The sequence below is a fragment of the Heteronotia binoei genome, chromosome 21 (genome assembly GCF_032191835.1).
Source record: "Heteronotia binoei isolate CCM8104 ecotype False Entrance Well chromosome 21, APGP_CSIRO_Hbin_v1, whole genome shotgun sequence".
NCBI lineage: Eukaryota > Metazoa > Chordata > Lepidosauria > Squamata > Gekkonidae > Heteronotia > Heteronotia binoei.
In genome coordinates, this window is record NC_083243.1 from 69,995,131 (window position 1) to 70,018,784 (window position 23,654).

At 45.3% G+C, this 23,654-nt stretch overlaps 1 non-coding gene across 1 annotated transcript; it reads right to left on the reverse strand.

The window, feature by feature from the left end:
* Positions 1 to 1,191: 1,191 nt before the first annotated feature.
* On the reverse strand, positions 1,192 to 1,266 carry TRNAI-GAU (transfer RNA isoleucine (anticodon GAU)). Its single transcript has one exon. It is a non-coding gene; the product is annotated as a tRNA-Ile (tRNA).
* Positions 1,267 to 23,654: the final 22,388 nt, after the last annotated feature.

Here is a 23,654-nt window from a genome sequence, read left to right on the forward strand (position 1 = left end):
TCATTGACTAGACCTAGTTGTTACAAAATCTTGAATGTAAATAGATAAATTGAATATAGAGAGTTTGGATTATTATTACATTTAAGTGAAGTTGTGTTCGTTATTTCGTCACAGTACATGTAGACACTTTAAACTCAGAATTCTATAGCCATTAGTATCTGAATTCCACCTAAGCTGACTTTTCTCCCCTCCTCCTCCTGCAGGTATTTAGCCTGGCGAGGAACTAGAAGTGTGAGTCCTTGGGCAAAAACTTCACTGTAAGAACTAAAGGGCTCTTGGCATTGGACTTGCAGCCTTGAACTGACAGCAGTCCACTTGGTAGACTCACAACAGCTAAAATTTGTTTATGTTTTCATTGTTTGTGTTGTGTATGTGATCTAAGTGTGTATATTAAAAAGGTGTTCCTACCTGGCTCATTGGAGCCAGTAGGACTGAGCTAGGGGACTCGGGGAGAATGGGCAGTAGGATACAAATCCCTGCTGCCCTGCTCCAATCATGGGCTCCCTGCTGGTCTGAATGGTCCAATAAGATGCTTGTGCGGGAACTTTGAGATGTATATAGTTGGCCTTGTTGGCCCAGTTCTCCAGTCATAGCATCATAGGATCATAGAGTTGGAAGGGACCTCTAGGGTCATCTAGTCCAACCCCCTGCACAATGCAGGAAACTCACAAACACCTCTCCCTAAAGTCACAGGATCTTCATTGCTGTCAGATGGCCATCTAGCCTCTGTTTAAAAACCTCCAAGGAAGGAGAGCCCACCACCTCCTGAGGAAGCCTGTTCCACTGAGGAATCGCTCTACCTGTCAGGAAGTTCTTCCTAATGTTGAGCTGCAAACTCTTTTGATGTAATTTCAACCCATTGGTTTCGGTCCTACCTTCTGGGGCCACAGAAAACAATTCCACACCATCCTCTATACCTTCAGGTACTTGAAGGTGGTGATCATATCACCTCTCAGCCACCTCCTCTCCAGGCTAAACATCCCCAGCTCCTTCAACCTTTCCTCATTGGACTTGGTCTCCAGACCCCTCACCATCTTCATCGCCCTCCTGTGGACCCGTTGGACATATGAAGCTGCCTTATACTGCATCAGGCCCTTGGTCCATCAAAGTCAGTATTGTCTACTCGGACTGGCAGCGGCTCTCCAGGGTCTCAAGCTGAGGTTTTTCACACCTATTTGCCTGGACCCTTTTTGGAGACGCCAGGGATTGAACCTGGGACCTTCTGCTTATCAAGCAGATGCTCTACCACTGAGCCACCGTCCCTCCCCAAGCCACCGTCCCTCCCCTGAGCCACCGTCCCACCCCAAGCCACTGTCCCTCCCCAAGCCACCGTCCCTCCCCAAGCCACCGTCCCTCCCCATTCCAGCTTGTCTATATCCTTCTTAAAATGTGGTGCCCAAAACTGAACAAAATACACCAGGTGAGGTCTTACCAGAGCAGAGTAAAGCGATATCATCACATCACATGATGTTGATACAGCCCAAAATTGCATTTTCCTTTTTAGCCACCGCATCACACTGTTGACTCATGTTCAGCATATGATCCACTAAGACCCCTAGATCCTTTTCGCACAGACTACTGCTAAGATAAGTCTCCCCCATCCTATAACCATGCATGGGATTTTTACTACCTAAATGCAGAACTTTACATTTATCCCTGTTAAAATTCGTTTTATTGATTTTAGCCCAGTTTTCCAGCCTGTCAAGGTCATCCTGTATCCTGTTTCTGTCTTTTGTGTTTGCAACCCCTCCCAATTTAGTATCATCTGCAAATTTAATAAGCACTCCCTCGATTCCTTCATCCAAATAATTGATAAAGATGTTGAACAAAACAAGTACCAGGACAGATCCTTGAGGCACTCCACTTGTCACTGCTCTCCAAGAGGAAGAGCCATTCACAAGCACTCTTTGGGTGCGATCTGTCAACCAGTTACAGATCCACCTAACGGTAACAGGATCCAAACCACATTTTACCAACTTGTCAAAAAGGATAGTATGTGGAACCTTCTCAAAAGCCTTACTGAAATCAAGATAAATGATGTCTACAGCATTCCCCCAATCCAGCAAGGTAGTCACTTTCTCAAAAAAAGAGATCAGGTTAGTCTGACATGACTTGTTCTTGAGAAACCTATACTGGCTCTTAGTAATGACATTAATTCTTTCTAAATGTTCCAGGATCGACTGTTTGATTTGTTCTAAAACTTTTTCAGGTATAGACGTCAAGCTGATGGGTCGGTAGTTACCCGGATCCTCTTTTTTCCCCTTCAAGATGGGAACAACATTCGCCCACCTCCAACCTTCCGGCACCTCTCCTGTTCTCTAAGAATTCTCAAAAATAATATCCAGAGACTCAGAAATTACATCCGAAAGCTCTTTTAGAACCCTTGGATTTAATTCATCTGGCCTTGAGGACTTAGTTTCATTTAAAGAAACTAGGTGTTTATGTACTACCCCTATGCTGATCCTAGGTTGGAACGTCATACCCTCCTTATATGTTCTGTTTTTGCCATGTTGAGCATTATTTCCCTCAGAAGAGAAGACTGAGGAAAAGTAGGAATTGAGCAGTTCTGCCCTCTCTTCATTACCTGTTACAATTTCACTTTCTTGCCTTTGCAATGGGCCTACCGTGTCCTTGCTGTTTTTCTTGCTCTGAACATAAGAAAAGAAGCCTTTTTTGTTGTTTTTAGCATCTTTGGCCAGCTTAAGCTCATACTGAGCTTTAGCTTTCCTAACTTTTTCACTACAAGCACTGGTGATTTGTTCATATTCATCCTTGGTTATAAGGCCCTCCTTCCAATTCCTAAAGGAGTTTTTTTTATTTCTCAAGTCTTTAGAGAACTGTTTATGGAGCCACTTCGTCTTCTTTAGGCTTTTTCCATTTTTTCTTCTCATAGGAATCGTCTGTGATTGCGCTTTCAGTATTTCGCTTTTAAGAAACTCCCACCCCTCCTGAACTCCCTTCCTCCTAAGTATTTCTGACCATGGGATTTTACCCAGCATAGATCTAAGTTTATCAAAGTTTGCCTTTTTGAAGTCCAACCTTAAGTCTGACTATGTATAGCTTTTCCATTCCCTAAGACTGTAAATTCCAAAATCACATGGTCACTACTGCCCAGGGTGCCCACTATTTCCACTTCTTCAATCAATTCTTCCTTGTTGGTGAGAATGAAATCCAAGATAACAAATCCCCTTGTTTCCTTCTTCAGTTTCTGGAAAAAGAAGTTGTCAGCAAGACAAGTCAGGAATCTATTTGACTTTTCATTTTTAGCAGAGTTGGACTTCCAACAGATGTCTGGGTAATTGAAATCTCCCATGATCACTGTATCCCTTCTCTTGGAGAACTTTGCAATCTGCTGTAGAAGTATCTCATCCAAGTGCTCTGCCTGACTTGGTGGTCTATAGCAGACCCCCACAATAACATCACTGTTATTTTTTACTCCTTTTATTTTTACTCAGAGACTCTCAACTGAGCTGCCATGCTCAGATTCACATATTTTCTCACAAGTATATACTTCCTTCACATATACTGCTACGCCTCCACCTTTTCTCATTTGTCTATCCCTTTTAAATAAGTTGTACCCCTGAATCCTAATATTCCAGTTGTGTCATCCCACCAAGTTTCAGAAAGGCCTATTATGTCATAAGAACATAAGAGAAGCCATGTTGGATCAGGGCAATGGCCCATCCAGTCCAACACTCTGTGTCACACAGTAGCAAAAAAATTTATATATACACACACACTGTGGCTAATAGCCACTGATGGACCTCTGCTCCATATTTTTCTCTAACTCTTTCTTGAAGCTGTCTATGCTTGTGGCCGCCACCACCTCCTGTGGCAGTGAATTCCACATGTTAATCACCCTTTGGGTGAAGAAGTACTTCCTTTAACCCGTTTTAACCTGTCTGCTCAGCAATTTCATCGAATGCCCACGAGTTCTTGTATTGTGAGAAAGGGAGAAAAGGACTTCTTTCTCTGCCCCATGCATTATCTTGTAAACCTTTATCATGTCACACCGCAGTCAACGTTTCTCCAAGCTAAAGAGTCCCAAGCGTTTCAACCTTTCTTCATAGGGAAAGTGTTCCAGCCCTTTAATCATTCTAGTTGCCCTTTTCTGGACTTTCTCCAATGCTATAATATCCTTTTTGAGGTGCGGCGACCAGAACTGCACACAGTACTCCAAATGAGACCGCACCATCGATTTCTACAGGGGCATTATGATACTGGCAGATTTGTTTTCAATTCCCTTCCTAATAATTCCCAGCATGGCGTTGGCCTTTTTTTTATTGCAAACGCACACTGTCTTGACATTTTCAGTGAATTATCTACCGTGACCCCAAGATCTCTCTCTTGGTCAGTCTCTGGCAGTTCACACCCCATCAACTTGTATTTGTAGCTGGGATTCTTGGCCCCAATGTGCATTACTTTGCACTTGGCCACATTGAACCACATCTGCTACGTTGACACCCACTCACCCAGCCTCAACAGATCCCTTTGGAGTTCCTCACAATCCTCTCTGGTTCTCACCACCCTGAACAATTTAGTGTCATCCGCAAACTTGGCTACTTCACTGCTCACTCCCAACTCTAAATCATTTATGAACAAGTTAAAGAGCATGGGACCCAGTACCGAGCCCTGTGGCACCCCACTGCTTACCGTCCTCCACTGCAAAGACTGCCCATTTATACTCACTCTCTGCTTCCTATTAATCAGCCAGTTTTTGATCCACAAGAGGACCTGTCCTTTTACTCCATGACTCTCAAGCTTTCTAAGGAGCCTTTAATGAGGAGCTTTATCAAAAGCTTTCTGGAAGTCAAGGTAAACAACATCTATCGGGTCTCCTTTGTCCACATGTTTGTTCACCCCCTCAAAGAAATGTAACAGGTTAGTGAGGCAAGACCTTCTCTTACAGAACCCATGCTGAGTCTTCCTCAATAACCCGTGTTCATCAATGTGCCTACTCATTCTGTCCTTGATAATGGTTTCTACCAACTTTCTCGGTATTGAAGTCAGACTGACTGGCCTGTAATTTCCCGGATCTCCTCTGGAACCCTTTTTAAAGATGGGGGTGACATTTGCTACCTTCCAGTCCTCAGGAACGGAGGCAGATTTCAATGAAAGATTACAGATTTTTGTTAGAAGATCCACAAGTTCAACTCTGAGTTCTTTCAGAACTCTCGGATGTATGCCATCCGGACCTAGTGACTTATTAGTTTTTAAGTTGTCTATCAGTTGTAGGAGCTCCTCTTTTGTCACTTCAATCTGACTCAGGTCTTTCAACACCCCTTCCAAAATTAGTGGTTCTGGGGTGGGCAAAAAGTTCTCATCTTCCACAGTGAAGACAGAGGCAAAAAATTCATTCAGCTTCTCAGCCATTTCCCTATCCTCCTTCAGTAATCCTTTTACCCATGATCATCCAAGGGCCCCACTGCCTCCATGGCTGGTTTCCTACTTCTAATATATTTGAAGAAATTTTTATTGTTGGACTTTATGTTTTTTGCAATATGCTCCTCATAGTCCCTTTTTGCCTGCCTGATCACAGTCTTGCATTTGATTTGCCACAGCCTGTGTTCCCTTTTACTAATCTCACTTGGACTGGTTTTCCACCGCTTAAAGGGATCCTTCTTACCTTTTACAGCTTCCATAACTTTGTTTGTTAATCATGCAGGGCTTTTCTTATGCCTGTTTGTGCCTTTACTAACTTGTGGTATGTATTTTATCTGAGATTCTAGGATTATAGTTTTAAATAGTCTCCAAGCTTCCCTAAGGGTTTTGACCGTATTTACCTTTCCTTTCAGTTTCCTCCTCACATGCCTCCTCATCTCTGTGTATTTACCCCTTTTAAAGTTAAACGTGGTTGTGGAGGTCTTTTTGGACAACTCCCTATTTATACAAACGGTGAAATCAATAACATTATGGTCACTGCTCCCAAGCGGCGCAATCACTTTTACATCTCTCACCAAGTCTTGGGCATTACTTAGGACCAAATCCAGGATCGCCCCACCCCTGGTAGGTTCTGAGACCATCTGCTCCATAGCACAGTCATTGAGAGCATCGAGAAACTCAATCTCTTTCTCTCGACCAGAACACATATTGACCCAGTCAATCTGCGGGTAATTAAAATCACCTATTACAACACAGTTTTTTGTTTTTTTTTTAGAAATTTTAAGATTTTATTGATAAGAGTAAAGAAATCAAAAGAAACAGAAAAACATATATAGAACAAAAATAACAACATTCTCAATCACCCACAAAACAAATCAACACAAACAAGTATAACATCTAACAAACAAAACACCTACCCAGCCATACACGCTGGGAGATGGAAAGGATTAAACATCTACATATTGAACAGAAAGAATGTCCCATATTTACTCAATTCCAGCATCTCTACTTTTAACCCATTTATAAACAGGATCCCATTCCTCTTGACATTTTTGGACATTGCCATTTCTTAATCTTGTAGATAGTAAATCAGATTCTGCGGCAGCCAACACAGTTTTTACGTTTAGCCGCTATCTTTAAGCCTTCCATCATATTATAATCGTCCTCTCTCTTTTGATTTGGTGGGCGATAACAAACTCCCATAGTTAAATTTCCTTTTGAGCCCTCTATTTTAACCCAAATCATTTCTAAAAGTGAATCTAATTCTCTGACCTCAGTCTTACTGGACCGTATATCCTCTCTGACATACAGAGCCACCCCACCTCCAACCCTTCCCTCCCTATCCTTCCGATATAACTTATATCCAGGAATCACCGTGTCCCACTGATTCTCTTCATTCCACCAAGTTTCTGAAATTCCCACAATGTCTATGTTTTCTTCCAACACTAAACATTCCAATTCACCAATTTTATTTCGAACACTTCTAGCATTTGCATACAAACATCTATAATTTCCCAGGCAAGCTAGGCCCACCACCTTCCTCCTGCCGCCTCGAGACTCTGGCAGACAGTCCATACTGTTTGTCACCATCACAGTGGACAACTCTGGTCCGTTACCTGGTAGAAAAATTGCAGCCAACCCTTCATCTCTTTGAGATGAGTCCTCCCGAACCAGAGACATTTCATCTCCTGTTGGCTTTCCCCCTAGATTTAGTTTAAAAACTGCTCTGCCATCTTTTTGATTTTAAGCGCCAGCAGTCTGGTTCCATCCGGGGACAAGTGGAGACCGTCTCTTTTGTACAGCTCCCGCTTGTTCCAGAAAGCATCCCAGTGCCTAACAAACTTAAACCCTTCCTCCTTACACCATCGTCTCATCCACACATTGAGACTTCTAATTTGTGCCTGTCTCTCCTGCTCTGCACGTGGAACAGGTAGCACTTCTGAGAAGGCTACCTTGGAGATCCTGGCCTTAAGTCTCCCGCCTAGCAGCCTAAATTTTTCCTCCAGGACCTCACGACTGCATTTCCCCACATCGTTGGTGCCAACATGCACCACGACCACAGGCTCTTCCCCAGCACTGTCTATCAGCCTATCTACTACACGCGTAATGTCCGCTACCTTCGCACCAGGCAGGCAAGTCACCATACGGTCAGTACGCGGTTTCGCCACCCAGCTGTCTACTTGCCTAAGGATAGAATCACCAACTACCAACCCCCCCCCCCCTGCCCAGGGATGGTTCCTTGGCGCGAAAGGATTCCCGCTCACCAATCGAAGAAGAGGTCCCTTCTGAGGGCGCATTCCCCTTATCCTCAGCATGTTGCCCTGTTCCCTCTTGACCCTCACACTCTCTGGAAGCAATGGGGCTGCTACGTTCAGAGCGGGCCTTATCTAATATGCCCCCGAGAGTCTTCCCCAAGTGCCTAACTGACCGTCTCTGCTTCTCCAGGGCAGTCACCTCGGCCTCAAGGGTACTAACTCGTTCCCTGAGGACCAGGAGCTCCTTGCATCGAGCACACACCCAAGACTTCTGTCCTTTGCGCAGATAGTCATACATGTAACACTCCGTGCAAAACACTGGAAAGCCCCCAACCCCCTGCTGGCATTCTATCTTCATTATATATATATATATATATATATATATATATATATATATATATATATATATATATATATATATATATATATATATATACAGTCCTCTTTAAATGCTGTTGTTTAAGTGGCTCCCCTTCTGGAGGGTCAACTTACCTTATTGGGAGAACAAGGAAATCAGGGATCTGGGTTCCTGGTCCTTAGGGAGCCCCCAGGCAAAGAGCCCTTTAGCTGTCGCCCTTCGGCTCGCGCCAAAGGCGCAGCTTAAAATGCATAGTCATAGTCTCCTTCCTTTATTAGATCTTCCAGTTCCTCCTGTTTGTTTCCCATACTCTGTGCATTAGTGTAGAGACATCAAAATCCACGTTTTATGCATCCCGAGGGTTTAGTTTCCATACAAGCCTGCAAGTTAACATTACCTAGCATATGTGCCACTCTTTGCAAATCTTTAATATTCTTATCTCCAGTTTCTGGCATCATACAAGACTTTGAATTATTGGCTCACTCCCCCATACAATTTAGTTTAATGCCCTCCTTATTAGGTTAGCAAGGCTATTACCAAACACCCTTTTTCCTACCACTGTAAGGTGCAAGATGAGGAGCATCATCTCCTCAGATGCTAAGATCGACAAGGAGATTGACAACAGGCTGGCAAAGGCAAACCGTGCCTTTGGCCAACTGCACAAAAGAGTGTGGAGCAACAAGCATCTGAAAAAAGGCACAAAGATCAATGTTTACAAAGCGGTTGTGCTGACAACCCTCATCTACGGCTCCGAATCGTGGGTTTTATACCGTCATCACCTGCGACTCCTTGAGCGCTTTCATCAGCGCTGCCTTCGCACCATCCTCAACATCCACTGGAGTGACTTTGTGACCAACACTGAAGTTCTCAAGCGGGCAGAGGTTACCAGCATCGAGGCACTGCTGTTGAAGACGCAGCTGCGCTGGGCAGGGCATATTTCTAGGATGGAAAACCACCGCCTTTCCAAGATTGCTCTGTATGGTGAACTCTCCACCGGCCATCGAAATAGAGGGGCACCAAAGAAGAGGTACAAGGACTCCTTGAAGAAATCCCTTGGCACCTGTCGCATCAACCATCACCAGTGGTCTGACCTAGCCTCAGATCGCAAAGCATGGAGGCACACCATCCACCAGGCTGTTTCTTCTTTTGAGAACGCACGCATAGCTGGTCTTGAGGACAAAAGGAGATTGAGGAAGAATCGCACTGCTACAGCACCAACCCTAAATCAGACTTTTCCCTGCAGCCACTGTGGCCGGATCTGCCTGTCCCGCATTGGTCAGCCACCAGCGAGCCTGCAGCAGACGTGGACTATTGCACCCTTCTTAAATCTTCGTTCGCGAAGCCAAGCCGAGAGAGAGAGAAGGTGCAAACCATCTCCCGATAGAAGACCACCATCTCGAAAGTGTAAGCCATGGTCCAGAAATCTGAATCTTTCCTGACGACACCATCGACTTAGCCAGTCATATATTTGAAGTATTCTTCTTACTCATCCTAAGCCACGGCCTTCTACAGGAAGTACCGATGAGAACACAACCTGTGCGCCCAGCTCCTTCACCTTCTGACCCGGAGCCACATAGTCTCTTCTAATATGTTCAAGGCTATGATGGGCAGTATCATTCGTTCCAACGTGGATCAGCAAGAAAGGATAGCAATTCATGGGCTTGATAAGTCTTCCAATCCTTTCTGTCATGTGTTGGATGTGTGCACTCGGCAGACAGCAGACTGCTCGGGATGACAAGTCTGGTCGGCACACTTTGGGCTCCACTCCTCTGAGCAAGGAGTCTTCAATCACCAACACCTTTCTCTTCCTATATTGGGGAGCAGAAGCTCCAGGCTTCTTATCCACAGGATCCTGAGAAACTTTCCTCAAGCTTCGTGGAGGCTGGGGAGGCTGTTCCAATTGTTCAGAATCAGTTACTGTGGGGAGATCCTGGAACCTATTGCTGAGCAGCAGGGGCTCAGAACATCACCTGATTTTCTTTCTCCTTTGGGTTACATTTTTCCAGGAACCCTTCTCCTGTGTTGGGTTCTCTTCCAATTGCTGAGATACCATTTCCTCTCCCTCCTCTTGTCCTTTCAAGAGCGCCTCATGCATTTTGTCAAGAAAATCCTCACCTTCCTTTATACACTGCAGTGTGAACAATCGTGCCTCCAGTCCCTGCATCTTCTCATCCAGCAGGGTTACTAACTTACACTTGCTGCAAGTGTAATTTTGTGCTACTCTCAGGTAGAAATACAAACATCCCACAGTCTTTACACGTCACTGCCTCTGCTCCCTCACCAGCCATACTGCTGCAATCCATTTCAAAATTTTCTTTATCTTCACTTCTCTATAAATCTCACTACCAACTGCCACTTGAAACTACTTGTGAGTAACTACCCACCTTTCTACAGAACCCCTAGGCTAGACCTCCAGGCTAAGAGCTATAGGCCAAGAGTCTTTGAGTTCAGCCTTTGTCATGCTGTACTTAATAAAAGAGCTTTGCTTGAATCACTGCTACCTTGCCTCCTCCATGCTTTGAGCCCACTATATTATAGTGGCGATGAAGGTGGGATACTTTTGAGCAAGCCCAGCAACTGGCACTGCACTGTGCATCACTGCCTCCGCATTTAGCTCCACGCATTGCACCACCATCACTGACTATATGTCCGCCACACCAGGAATGGTACCAGAGTTCGACGCTGCCTACCCTGAGCTGTGGGAGACCTGGCTGGAATACTACATCAAGTACCACGAGGTAGAGGAGGCCAAGCAGAAGTCGCTGCTGCTCAGCTCCTGTGGAATTGCCACCTTGGAGGGTGACAACACTCTTAAGCTGCACCACAGGGCCCCAAAGTGCCAGCCGCCACATGCGATGGAGACTGCACCTCCCCAAGAGTGTGCCAGCTGTGGGGAGCCACAGAAATACCGCTCCTGCAAATTCAGAGACGCCATCTGCCACCAGTGCGGAAAGACGGGCCATCTGGTGAAAGTTTGCTGGTCCAAGTCTACTCGCAACTCATTGGGGGGAGCGACCCAACGACAAAATGGCCGGTGCCATGAGGTTGCCACCATCGAGGAGCTGCACTCCTTCTCCACTGCAGATGGACAGGTATGCCAACTCTCCATGCCTGTCCCCCAAAAACTTATGGCTACTGTGTTAATAGAGGGTGCCCCTTGCATAATGGAAATAGACTCAGGGGCCACCTTCACAGTAATCTTGGCACAGACACTAAAAAAAATGTACTCTAGGAGGGAACCCCGTCTGCACCCATCCCCAGTAATCGTTTGGGACTTCCAGAGATGGGAGGTCACCGTAAATGGGGTAGAGTTTGTCAGGGTAAAATATGGACAGTTCTCGGGAACCGTGCCTTTGTCAGCAGCTTGATTGGCCAGTCATGGTTCAAACCCTTAGGAATATGGATAACAGGCATCAATCAAACCCCCTCTAGCAGGGATTTCCAGCACATCTGTGGGGAGTTCCCGTCCATTTTTGATGGAACTCTAGGGATTTACATAGTACCCCCCGTGGTATTACAGCTGAACCCCAACGTGTAGCCCATAAGGCTGAAGGCTCAGCATGGACCCTTCATCCTGAAGCCTAAGATAGAGGAGGAACTAGACCGCCTCGTGGCACAAGGAGTGCCAGTCACCAACGGACAATGGGAGACCCTATTGTTGCCCCAGTGAAACCCAACAGAAGTGTCCACATCTGCACAGACTACAAATGCACTATAAATAGGACACTACAGGACCATGCCTATTTGGTCCTTGGGTTTGGGGCGGCTGGCAAGATGCCACTTTCAAGGCAGTAAAGGACCTCTTAACTTCAGACAGCTTGCTGACACACTTTGACAAACGGCCATGAGGTCTCAGTGGTCTACTGTTCCTGAACCTTACAAAAACCAGAGCGCAACTACATGCAAATTGACAAAGAGGGTCTACCCATAGTGGCGGGGGTTAAAAAATGCAATGATTACTTATATGGCCGGCCCTTCACCATTCTGATGGAGCATAAACCACTGCTTGGCCTTTTCACCCCAGATTAACAGACACCCCAGATGCTCTCACCCCAAGTCTTGTGGTGGTCCATCTTCCTGGCTGGGTACCAATATGCCCTGCAGTACCAGCCAGGGATGACGATGGGTCACATAGACACCCTGAGTCACCTGCCACTGCCATCAGGGGTCCTGAATCCAGCTCCAGAGCACCAGATTCTCCTCTTCAAGCCCCTTCCAGACTGACAAGTGCATGCCAAGGACATTGCCTGGCAGTCATCCAACGACCAGATCCTCTCCTGCATTTTGGTTTGGGTGTGAAGGGGATGGCCCACCAGGTGGGTGGGCCCGGATTTTACAGCTTACGCATCCTGTTGGGATGAACTCTCTGTTCAAAAGGGGTGTCTCCTGTGGGCGAGTAGGGTGATGATGCCCCCAGCCCTGTGCCAGCAAGTCCTAATTGCATTGCACAAGACCCATCCAGGGATCGTGCAGATGAAGGCACCAGCTTGCAGTATGTGTGGTGGCCTGGGATCAATGATGTGATCTAGTTGTGGGTTGCCCATTGCCAACCCTGCCAGGAGACTCAACCAGCACCACCTTGAACCCCTGCCCAACACTGGGGGTCCACTTGCAACCCTTGGTCCCATCTCCATCTGGATTTTGCGGGGCCCTTCCAGGGTCAGATTTTCTTCCTGATCGTGGACTCCCACTCCAAGTGGCTGGAGGTAGCTCCAGTCTCAACCACTTCCTCCCAAGCCGCCATTGGAACCCTCCGCTGGGTTTTGCCACTCATGGCGAACCCGCTGGGTTTTGCCAGACACGTTAGTCTCGGACAATGGGACAGCCTTCATGTCAGGTGAGTTTCAGGACTTTTGTGTCCAGAACCTGATAAGGCACATCAGGTCAGCCCTCTCCACCTGGCCACAACGGGCAAGTTGAAAGTATGGTGTGGACTATGAAGGAATTTCTCCGCTGCATCATCCAAGGGGACTAAGAGGCCCGCCTTGCTGAGTTTTTATTGACCAAACATGCTATTCCCTGCACCACCACCAGCCGCATCCTGGCAGAGCTCTTAATGGGCTGACAGCTGCGCACCATCTTGGACCAAATGCACCCAGATCAAGTCCCTGATCTCCAGGAGGTACCAGAGGCACAGTAAGCACCACGCGGGTTGGATACTGGGGACTTAGTCTTTGCAAGGAACTTTGGGGGTGGTCCAACATGGGTTCTGGCCAGGGTCACCCAAGGCTTAGGGTTGGTCATGTATGAGGTTAACATGGAGGGCAGGTCTACCCTTAGGTGGCACCTTGACCAGCTGCAGTCACACAAGGCCTCAGGGGACAAGATTGAGGACTACAGTCCTGATGACCAGCTAGCTTCTCCAATCCCTCCGCTGGCCAAGATGGCCGAATCAGAGGCCCCAGCTCCCACCCCCCCAGTATTGCCGGCTCCTCTGCTCACTGCGCCTGAAGCAGCAACCACCCTTCCATCCACCCTGACACTCAGGCAGTCCACATGGGAATATCGCAAGCCTGCCTACCTGAAAGACTATGTCTGTTAAGGCTTGCAAACTAGTGGGGAGGGATGTTGTGTATGTTATCTAAGTGTGTATATTAAAAGGTGTTCCTGTCTGGCTCATTGGAGCCAGTAGGACTGAGCTAGGGGACTCGGGAACAATGGGCAGTAGGATCCAAATCCCTGCTGCCCTGCTCCAATCATGGGCCCCCTGCTGGTTTGAATGGTCCAATAAGATGCTTGCGTAGGAACTCTGAGGTGTATATAGTTGGCCCTGTTGACACAATTCTCCAGTCTTTGAGTTCAGCCTTTGCCATGCTGTACTTAATAAAAGAGCTTTGCTTGAATCACTGCTACCTTGCCTCCTCCATGCTTTGAACCCACTATATTATAGTTTGCCTGTTTAGTTTTCTAACTGGGAAACCTTTTTTTTATTATTGTAAACCACTTTCAGCCCTGTTTGTAGGGCTGCCAATCCTCAGGTGAGGCTTGGAGATACCCCAGAATTACTAATCCCCAGGCTACAAAACCATTTCCCATGAAAAAATGTTGCTGCTGGAGGGTAAGCTCTCTGGCATTATACCCCTTCCCAAATCCTGCCTTTTCTAGGCTTCACCCTCAGATCCCCAAGAATTTACCAGCCCAGAGCCAGCAACCTTACCCTCCAGGGAGACAATGAGCCTAAAATATGTGTATCAATCATTCAGTTTAGAAGTGACACTGTGAAAATTAAGTAGTATTAATTGTATTTTGATGGATTGACCACAGCTGGAGGGGCAAAGGCTGGGCACCTCTTCTGTCCCATTTTCCCTCACTGGCAGTCTATACAGGTCTGCCAGCTTACATTGAGCAAAGCTGCTACTGTTTACTTATTGTAAAAGCCAGTGCCGGATTAAATCCTGTGGAGGCCCCTAGGCAGTCAAAATCTTGGGGGGGGGCCCTCACAGATTATCTCAGAGTCTGAACACTTGCTCCACCATCCCCACTGCAGCCTGTAGGCACCTTCTTAAAAGCCCCTTTTACTAAGCTGAGGGGGAGAGGCAGAGAGAAGCAAACTTGGTGACAATGACAGCAGCAGCTGCCAGGCAAGTCAGGCAAAGAGCAGCTCATTTGCTGGCTGCGTGTGCAGGCTGGGAGGGCTGCAAGCAAGGGGAAAACTGGTGGAGGGGGGAGCTGGCCCAGGGCCCCTAAAGACGCGGGGGTCCATAGGTCAGTGCCCAATTTGCCTAATTGTTAGGCACTGGCACTGGCAAAAGCAAGGGGGACAAAGGCATAGCTCCTGTGCCTCATTGCCCCTTAATCTACCTTGTCTGACAGCAGATACTAGTGAACTGTTTCCTCTGCCAGCCCAGCCCAGCTCTCATCGATTCCTAGATAATAGAAGAGTTCAAACAATTAGGACACGGAATTTGAAACTCTTCCCAAATGGAACTCCTGAGCACAAAATTACTGGTGACTGGATACTCTCTTTCCTCTCTGTCTATCTCTCTTGTACCTCCTGCTTCCTGGAAAATTAAATTTGACAGTAAAGGGACAGAATAATGAATTAGATCAGAAAATTTCTAACTGCTGTTGCAGGTTGGAAATTATTTAGGTATCTTTTTGATATATCTGAGTGGGGCATAATACAACTCAGATCTTCCTGAGTTTCCTACTGTATATCTCTGCTTATAGCCTGCTGCAGCTGCTTCCCCTGGACTATTCACTCACCTCATACTGACCAGTGAAAGCTTCTGATGAGATTCCTGTTGTGTCTTCTTTAACATTTCCTTCCTTCCTGCTGATTCTGTCTTTTGCTACCATTGTTATTTGACCACAGTTTTCATGTGCATATGCATTACATGGTGGGAGTTAAGTAGGCTTAAATGCCTGTTTGCTGGGTATAGCTTTTTTGATCACAGCCCATGAATCACCCCACCCCTCCCCTTAGGTCCACAGTGGCCTACTCATATATACTGACACCTATGTTGGAAGCAATGTGCTCATTGTGTGTGCATTATGCTGGTGGTACATGTTTATTCACATCTCTGGAATGCATTAGCTAAAACCTAGGTGAATGATAAAATTGGTGTTACCATCTGTTGATATGTCAGCTCTGTTTTAAATCATGGATTCCAATACTGATTTCATGCTATATTCTGAAGTCCAAATAAGCCAGTGAGAGTTGCACTAAATTCTTTCTCGCCCATGGTTATTTAAAAACCAGGACTGTTTTGTAATCTTTTGGATTGTTTCCAAAGATCTTCCAAAGACTGGGTTATGAACACACAAGAAGGAAGGATAGGCAGAGATGTGACTTCAGTAGTTTCTTTCCCCTTTATTCTTATTCCTTTCTGTATTTTTATTTGAATGTCAGATTCTGTCTTCCCTAGTACCAATATAAACTAATTTCTGTTATTTTGGATTCATGCAGAAATTAATAATTTCTAGATGGAATATCAGAAAACAACAGAAGTTCATTTTCCTGGATCTTTTGCAGCTTTTGATACCATAAATCATGGTATCCTTTTAAACCACCTTTTGGAGGTGGGACTGGGAGGCACTTTTTTGCTGTGCTTTTAGTCCTACTGTCATTTATATAGCTATAAATATAGGGGAAAGTTACTGGTCTTGCTCAAAAACATCATAAAGGATGTTTCTACACACAAAATTAAAGATCTAGGCTTCCCAGCTAAAAATGCCAAAAAGGGAGTTCAGAGGCCCAAAATAGAAGCAAGAGAGGTGCAAGAAAACATAGTAGTGACATAGTTGTATGTCCTTGTGTAAATTAGAAGCTGTGTAAGTCATATCAATTGATATTGGATGTGCAACAGTGTCTGAGTATGGTAGGCATATCTAGCTTCACAGAAGTGAAGATATGATTAAAAAATGGGTGTGTTGTTTGTTTGATGTCATTTATATCCTGCCTCTCTCCCCAGTGGTGACCTTACATTGGCTTACATTGTTCTCCTCTCCTCTATTTTATCCTCACAACAACCCTGTGAGGTAGGTTAGGCTAAGAGAATGTGAGTGGCCTAAGGGCACACACCGAACTTCCATGGCATGTGTGCAAATTTGAACCCAGGTCTCCCAAATACTAGTTCAACACCCAATGTGTAACCACTTATTTTATATATACTTTGTTAAAAGTAGCAAGAATGAACTAACAGTTTTTATATATCTTAAGAAGACAGTTCAAGTATAGACAGCTTTGTATGGTGCTTGAAATTATAAGATAGTTAGCCAAGAATGTGTGGAACAGTTAGGTATTTTTAGGAGATGATGTTAAAAACCTATAAATATGAGAAACTTAAATGATTGAGAGCTTTCTTCTGTGAGGTGGCTCCGTGCCTATAACCTGCTTATTTTGGGAGTAAGATATTTTTATGGGTTCATGTAATTGCTTTCCTTTAGTTATAAATATAACAATGACGGATGGTATAATATTTTGTTGATTTACTTGATATTAAGAAAGCAATAGTTATTAAGGTCTAATCAAAGCTTAAAATGTAAGCAGAGATTTTGTAATAGTATTAGAAAGTGTAGTATACCAGTAACAAATCTAAAATATTAAGGTGTACCTCTCTGTAGGAGTTAAATGATCTGATATAGCAAAGTTAACTAGATGCCTAGGTCTTCTTAAGTGCACACCTGACCTAAGTCATCCCGAATACTACCTTTAAGATATGTTTCAGAGTGTGGTACTGGGGGACTGCTATTTGGCCCTTTGGCTGCTGGGATCTTACAGAGTTCCATCTTAGCTCTCATGCTTTTTAACATCTAATGAAGCCACTGGAAGAAGACAACTGAAGATAAGAGTCGAGCTGCCACCAGTAGTCTGATAAAACATAGCTCTATTTTGTGCTTCCAGCAGATCTCAGGGATGCTGTGGTAATTGTGAAAACATGCCTGGTGGAAATTTTGGGATGTACGATGGCTAACAAGCCAAAACTTAATCCCAATAAAACAGAGGTGCTACTGGTGGTGGGGGAAAGATCTAACTACCAGTGGGGATTTCTCCTATTCTGGATAGGGTTGTGCTCCCCCTAAACAAGCAGGTTTGTAGCTTGGGAGTGTGGCTGGACCATGTCCTCTTGTTGGATAAACAGATGGCAGCAGTGGCCAGGGGCATCTTTCACTGGTTTTGGCCAGGAAGTTCTTGCCATTGTTGTGCATGCTCAGGTAACATCTAGATTAGATTACTGCAATGTGCTGTCTGTAAGGCCACCCTTGAAGATTATCTGGAAGCTACAGTTGGTACAAAATACTGACTGGAATGGGTTGTAGGGACCAGGGGTGTGCAACAATAAAAATTGGTATTATCTGGATTTGGGGATATTTGGGGGCAAGGTATTTGGCATAGCTGAATATCCCTAAATATCATATTTGGCATAGCTGAATATCCCTAAATATCATATTTGGCAGTATCCAAATATATGGCCCCATTATACCCTTTGGGCCATTGAAGTCAATGGCAAAATAGAGTATAATGAAAGGCAGCTGGAGGGGAAGGGCTTTGAGGCAGAGGCCCCAAAATTTCAGGATTGCTGCAGGGATGCCTCCATGCTTATAACCTGCTTTTAAAAGACAAACTTTTAAAACTTTTACTAAATATTAACTTCTAGGCCAATCCCTCCCCCCAACAGAACCCTAACTAATCCATCCACGAAGCCACCCTCCCTAAACAGGAAAAGTAAAGTGACACTTTATTTTTTAAAAAAATCCTTTTACTTGTCTAAATCCCTGTTGTTGTTTTAAATTACCTCAAAACTTACCTAAAGATGTCTTTTCCAGATGTCACTCAGTCCAGTCCACAACCAGGCCGGCCAAGGCACACAGAAAGCAGCTGCAGCTGAAGCCAGAGGCCAGTGCAACAAAGTCTCTCTCTTAGCCAAACAGCTAGCCAGCAATGGAGTTCAGCCTAGGCAGCAGAACTCTTTAAATGTTTTGTGGTCATGCAGAGAGCAGTTTCAAAAAAGAACACTACTCTGTGATTGGACAGAGAACACTGTTTATTTGAAGTTTTAGTGGCAGAATGCCAAGTAAACAATGTTGCTTCTTGGTATAGCCCAGCCTGTAACATCAACAGCTTTGCAAAGATGCATACATTTGCATTTTGCAAAGCATGCCTTTGATTGGCTGCTCTCCATTTCCCCCTCTCTCCCTTATCCCAGGGAAGCTTTGCAAGAGGTGGGAAAAGGCATGAAATGGTGGGAAAGGAGGTGAGTAGCTTCCCTTGAACGTTTAAACCCTCTTTCTCGCTGTTATTCGAGAGCCCCAAATACAGCTGCCGCATCGTTCAGGAGGCAAATACATCTGCCTCGAATACTGCCAAATCAGTATTCAGCGGTATTTGGGGCAGCCATATTCAGCTCCCAAATACCACCAGAGAATCTGATTCGGCTGTATTTGGTTCAGCCGAACCGAATGCACACCCCTAGTAGGAACCATATAACTCCAGTGTTGTTACATCTACACTGGCTTCTAATTTACTTCTGGTCCAAATTAAAGGTGCTGGTATTGACCTTTAAAGCCTTATTAATCTCAGGGTCAGCATACATGAACCGCTGCCTACTCCTTATAAACCCATCTGACCACTGTGGTAATCTGTGGAGGCCCTTCTTTGGATGTCCCCACTGTCTGAGGCTAGATAAGTAGCAAACCGAGAAACGGCCTTCTCAGTTGTGGCATTATTAACTCTAAAACCTCCTCCTCAGGGAGATTTGCCTGTTTATCATTGGGTGCTTTCACATAGTGACTGTTTGCTAGTGGATTTTGCTGTTGTTCCATAGTAAAAATCCAGTTGCAAAGTATGTTATTTAATGTGTGTGAATGCACCCATTGACTGTTGTTAACAGGTGAAGACTTTTTTTGTATTCCTTCACAAACTCTTATTAGCTCTCTTTCCTTTTACCAGTTTATGTTTTATTTAACATATAATTCAAGCAATTAAAACCAAATTAAAATAAGCATACAATACAATAAAATACACACAAAAATAACAATTAAAACAGGGCAGATGTAACTTCTAGGCCAATGTAACAATCAGATGTAACAATTCAACTGCTGGCAGAAGATGGCAACACTTCCTGCACTGTGCAGGGTGTTGGACTAGATGACCCTAGAGGTCCCTTCCAACTATGATTCTATGAAAAGAGAATAGGTAAGAATCCCTAGTGAGGGAGTTCCAGTGCCACAGCTGAGAATGTTCTGTATCAACATCCACCTAGTCTCAGAAGGCAGGGGCACCTGAAGCATGGACTTGGATGATGACTGCAGCATTTGGGTAGGTTTGTAATGGAGTAAGTGATCCTTCACTAATCAGGCAGTCCTTTACTAAAATATTCCTAATCTAGCGTGATCTAATCTGGACTATGGCATTCTCAGTGAGTTATGAGGTAAACAAGATAAGCCTCCAACACCCTCTTCCCTACTCAAAGGCCCCCATTCTCATTACTTTTTTGAAAGTTTCCCAGGGACCTGAGAACTTCAGTCCTTTTATCTTTGGCTAATCAGGGATATGTGTTAAATTCACCAGCTCCCTGGTGAGCCAGTTTGGTGTAGTGGTTAAGTGTGCGGACTCTTATCTGGGAGAACCAGGTTTGATTCCCCACTCCTCCACTTGCACCTGCTAGCATGGCCTTGGGTCAGCCATAGCTCTGGCAGAGGTTGTCCTTGAAAGGGCAGCTGCTGTGAGAGCCCTCTCCAGCCCCACCCACCTCACAGGGTGTCTGTTGTGGGGGAGGAAGGTAAAGGAGATTGTGAGCCGCTCTGAGACTCTTTGGAGTGGAGGGCGGGATATAATCCAATATCTTCTTCTTCTTCCTTTTGCCCCTAAACAAAAGAAAAGGCCATATTTTCCTTTACTTGATGCCTCTTGACTCTACAACTGTATCCAAAGTGTGCTTCTTATTTGGTCTAAACCACCTATGTAACGGATCCTTGACTTTGAATTTACCCTTATGGATTATCCCCTGCCCGATGCTTTTAACTTGGTCCTTTCCTGGAATCTGTTCAGACACTGATCTGTAAACATCTCTTCTTTACCCTTGTGCTATCTCTGCAGTCTCTTGAGTGTTACAGATTTCACAGAGTGTGGGGGCATTTGTTCAATTTGAGCATTCTAGTCTCGGATACTTGGTTGTATTATCATGACTGCTTCAATGGGCTAATTTTTCGCCTCAGTAAAACCCTTGGATTCGCTATATTCTAAATTTGTGCTAGAAGACTTGTGACTTTGTTATCAACATCTCGATTATTGTCACTGGAATTGTTTGTTGGCCAGACAACAAACAGGCCAACAGCTCCTTAGAGTGAGAAGCATAGAAAGAAACTTTCTTTCTTATGCTTAGGTTACACTAATATGAAGTGTATGACGTGTACACTAATATGAAGAGAGTTGCCCCAAAAGACCAGCACGACCACATTTAACTTTAAAAGGGGTAAATTCTCTGAGATGAGGCATGTGAAGAGGAAACTGAAAGGAAAGGTAAATACAGTTAAAATCCTAGGGGAAGCTTGGAGGCTATATAAAACAACAATCCTAGAAACTCAGATAAAATATATACCACAAGTTAAGAAAGGCACAAACAGGTATAAGAAAAGGCCTGCATGGTTAACAAACAAAGTAATGGAAGCTGTAAAAGGTAAGAAGCACTCCTTTAAGCAGTGGAAAGCTAGTCTAAGTGAGATTAATAAAAGGGAACACAGGCTATGGCAAATCAAATGCAAGACTGTGATCAGGCAGGCAAAAAGGGACTATGAGGAGCATATTGCAAAAAACATAAAGACCAACAATAAAAATTCCTTCAACTATATTAGAAGCAGCAAACCAGCCAGGGAGGCAGTGGGGCCCTTGGATGACCAAGGGGTAAAAGGTTTACTGAAGGAGGATAGGGAAATGGCTGAAAGCTGAATGCATTTTTTGCCTCCGTCTTCACTGTGGAAGACAAGAAGTGTTTGCCCGCTCCAGAACCACTACTTTTGGAAAGGGTGTTGAAAGACCTGAGTCAGATTGAGGTGACAAAGAGAGGAGGTCCTACAACTGATAGATGAATTAAAAACTAATAAGTCACCAGGTCCAGATGGCATACATCCAAGTGTTCTGAAAGAACTCAAAGTTGAACTTGTGGATCTTCTGACAAAAATATGTAATCTTTTGATATCTGCCTCTGTTCCTGAGCACTGGAAGGTAGCAAATGTCATCCCCATCTTTAAAAAGGGTTCCAGAGGAGATCCGGGAAATTACAGGCCAGTCAGTCTGACTTCAATACTGGGAAAGTTGGTAGAAACCACTATTAAGGACAGAATGAGTGGGCACATTGATGAACACGGGTTATTGAGGAAGACTCAGCATGGGTTCTGTAAGGGAAGATCTCGCCTCACTAACCTGTTACATTTCTTTGAGGTGAACAAACGTGGACAAAGGAGACCCAATAGATGTTGTTTACCTTGACTTCCAGAAAGCTTTTGATAAAGTTCCTCATCAAAGGTTCCTTAGAAAACTTGAGAGTCGTGGAGTAAAATGACAGGTCCTCTTGTGGATCAAAAACTGGCTGATTAATAGGAAGCAGAGAGTGAGTATAAATGGGCAGTCTTCACAGTGGAGGACAGTAAGCAGTGGGGTGCCTCAGGGCTCAGTACTGGGTCCCATGCTCTTTAACTTGTTCATAAATGATTTGGAGTTGGGAGTGAGCAGTGAAGTGGCCAGGTTTGCAGATGACACTAAATTGTTCAGAGTGGTGAGAACCAGAGAGGATTGTGAGGCACTCCAAAGGGATCTGTTGAGGCTGGGTGAGTGGGCGTCAACATGGCAGATGAGGTTTAATGTGGCCAAGTGCAAAGTAATGCACATTGGGGCCAAGAATCCCAGCTACAAATACAAGTTGATGGGGTGTGAACTGGCAGAGACTGACCAAGAGAGAGATCTTGGGGTCGTGGTAGATAACTCACTGAAAATGTCAAGACAGTGTGTGATTGCAATAAAAAAGGCCAATGCCATGCTGGGAATTATGAGGAAGGGAATTGAAAACAAAGCCAGTATCATAATTCCCCTGTATAAATTGATGGTGTGGTCTCATTTGGAATACTGTGTGCAATTCTGGTCACCGCATCTCAAAAAAGATATTATAGCATTGGAAAAAGTCTAGAAAAGGGCAACTATAATGATTAAAGGATTGGAACACTTTCCCTATGAAGAACGGTTAAAACACTTGGACTCTTTAGCTTGGAGAAACGTTGACTGCGGGGTGACATGATAGAGGTTTACAAGATAATGCATGGGGTAGAGAAAGAAGTCCTTTTCTCCCTTTCTCACAATACAAGTTGCCCCCCTAGTCGGAATAAAGAGGCTGACACAGAATGTTGGGAAACGGGCCACTTTATTTAATTAACACAATTAACACGGCAAGGGCAACCTGCAGTGGGACAAGCCCTGGGGTCTTCCTCAGACCCCGCCAAGTCCCGCAAAGGGGCGAGTCACCCTGCCCCCAGCACGAGCCATAAGAATCTGGCTAATGCCAGGCCGGCCAGGCCAAAAACCCTCCCCCAAACTTCTGCCCCGATACCCAGAAGGAGGCGAATATAGGGGGAGGCATGAATCCGATCCGCATTATACAGCATTGAGCCGTAAAGCCCATCTGCCGCTCCTGCGTATCGACTGCACGAACAGGTGCAGCTGCCTGGGTGCTCGCCTGCAAGGTATAAACCCCTTGCACCTTCTGCCAAGTGACCGAAATTAAACCCCACCCTGTACCTAATATCCACACCACTGTCGGTAGTACAAGGTAGGCGAAAAAACACCCCACCACAGGCCAATCAGGTGAGATGAAAAATTCCTACCTGGCCCCTAATAAGGCGACCGGTCAAACCTGTACTACACAGGGTGGGTGGGTGGGCCGAGAGCGGCAACGCGACTGACCTGGAGGGCGGGGCCAAGGCTCCTAATAGGCCCTATGCTCCGCCCGCCTGCCACTCCCGGATGGAGGGAAGCTCGATCGCAGCCTCCCCTCCTTCCAGGGAGGCAAAAGGCGGCCCCGTGGCGCGCAGCCGCTTTGCGGCGCGGCCTTTGCGGGGCCGAATTGCCCCCCTAGTCGGAATAAAGAGGCTGACACAGAATGTTGGGAAACGGGCCACTTTATTTAATTAACACAATTAACACGGCAAGGGCAACCTGCAGTGGGACA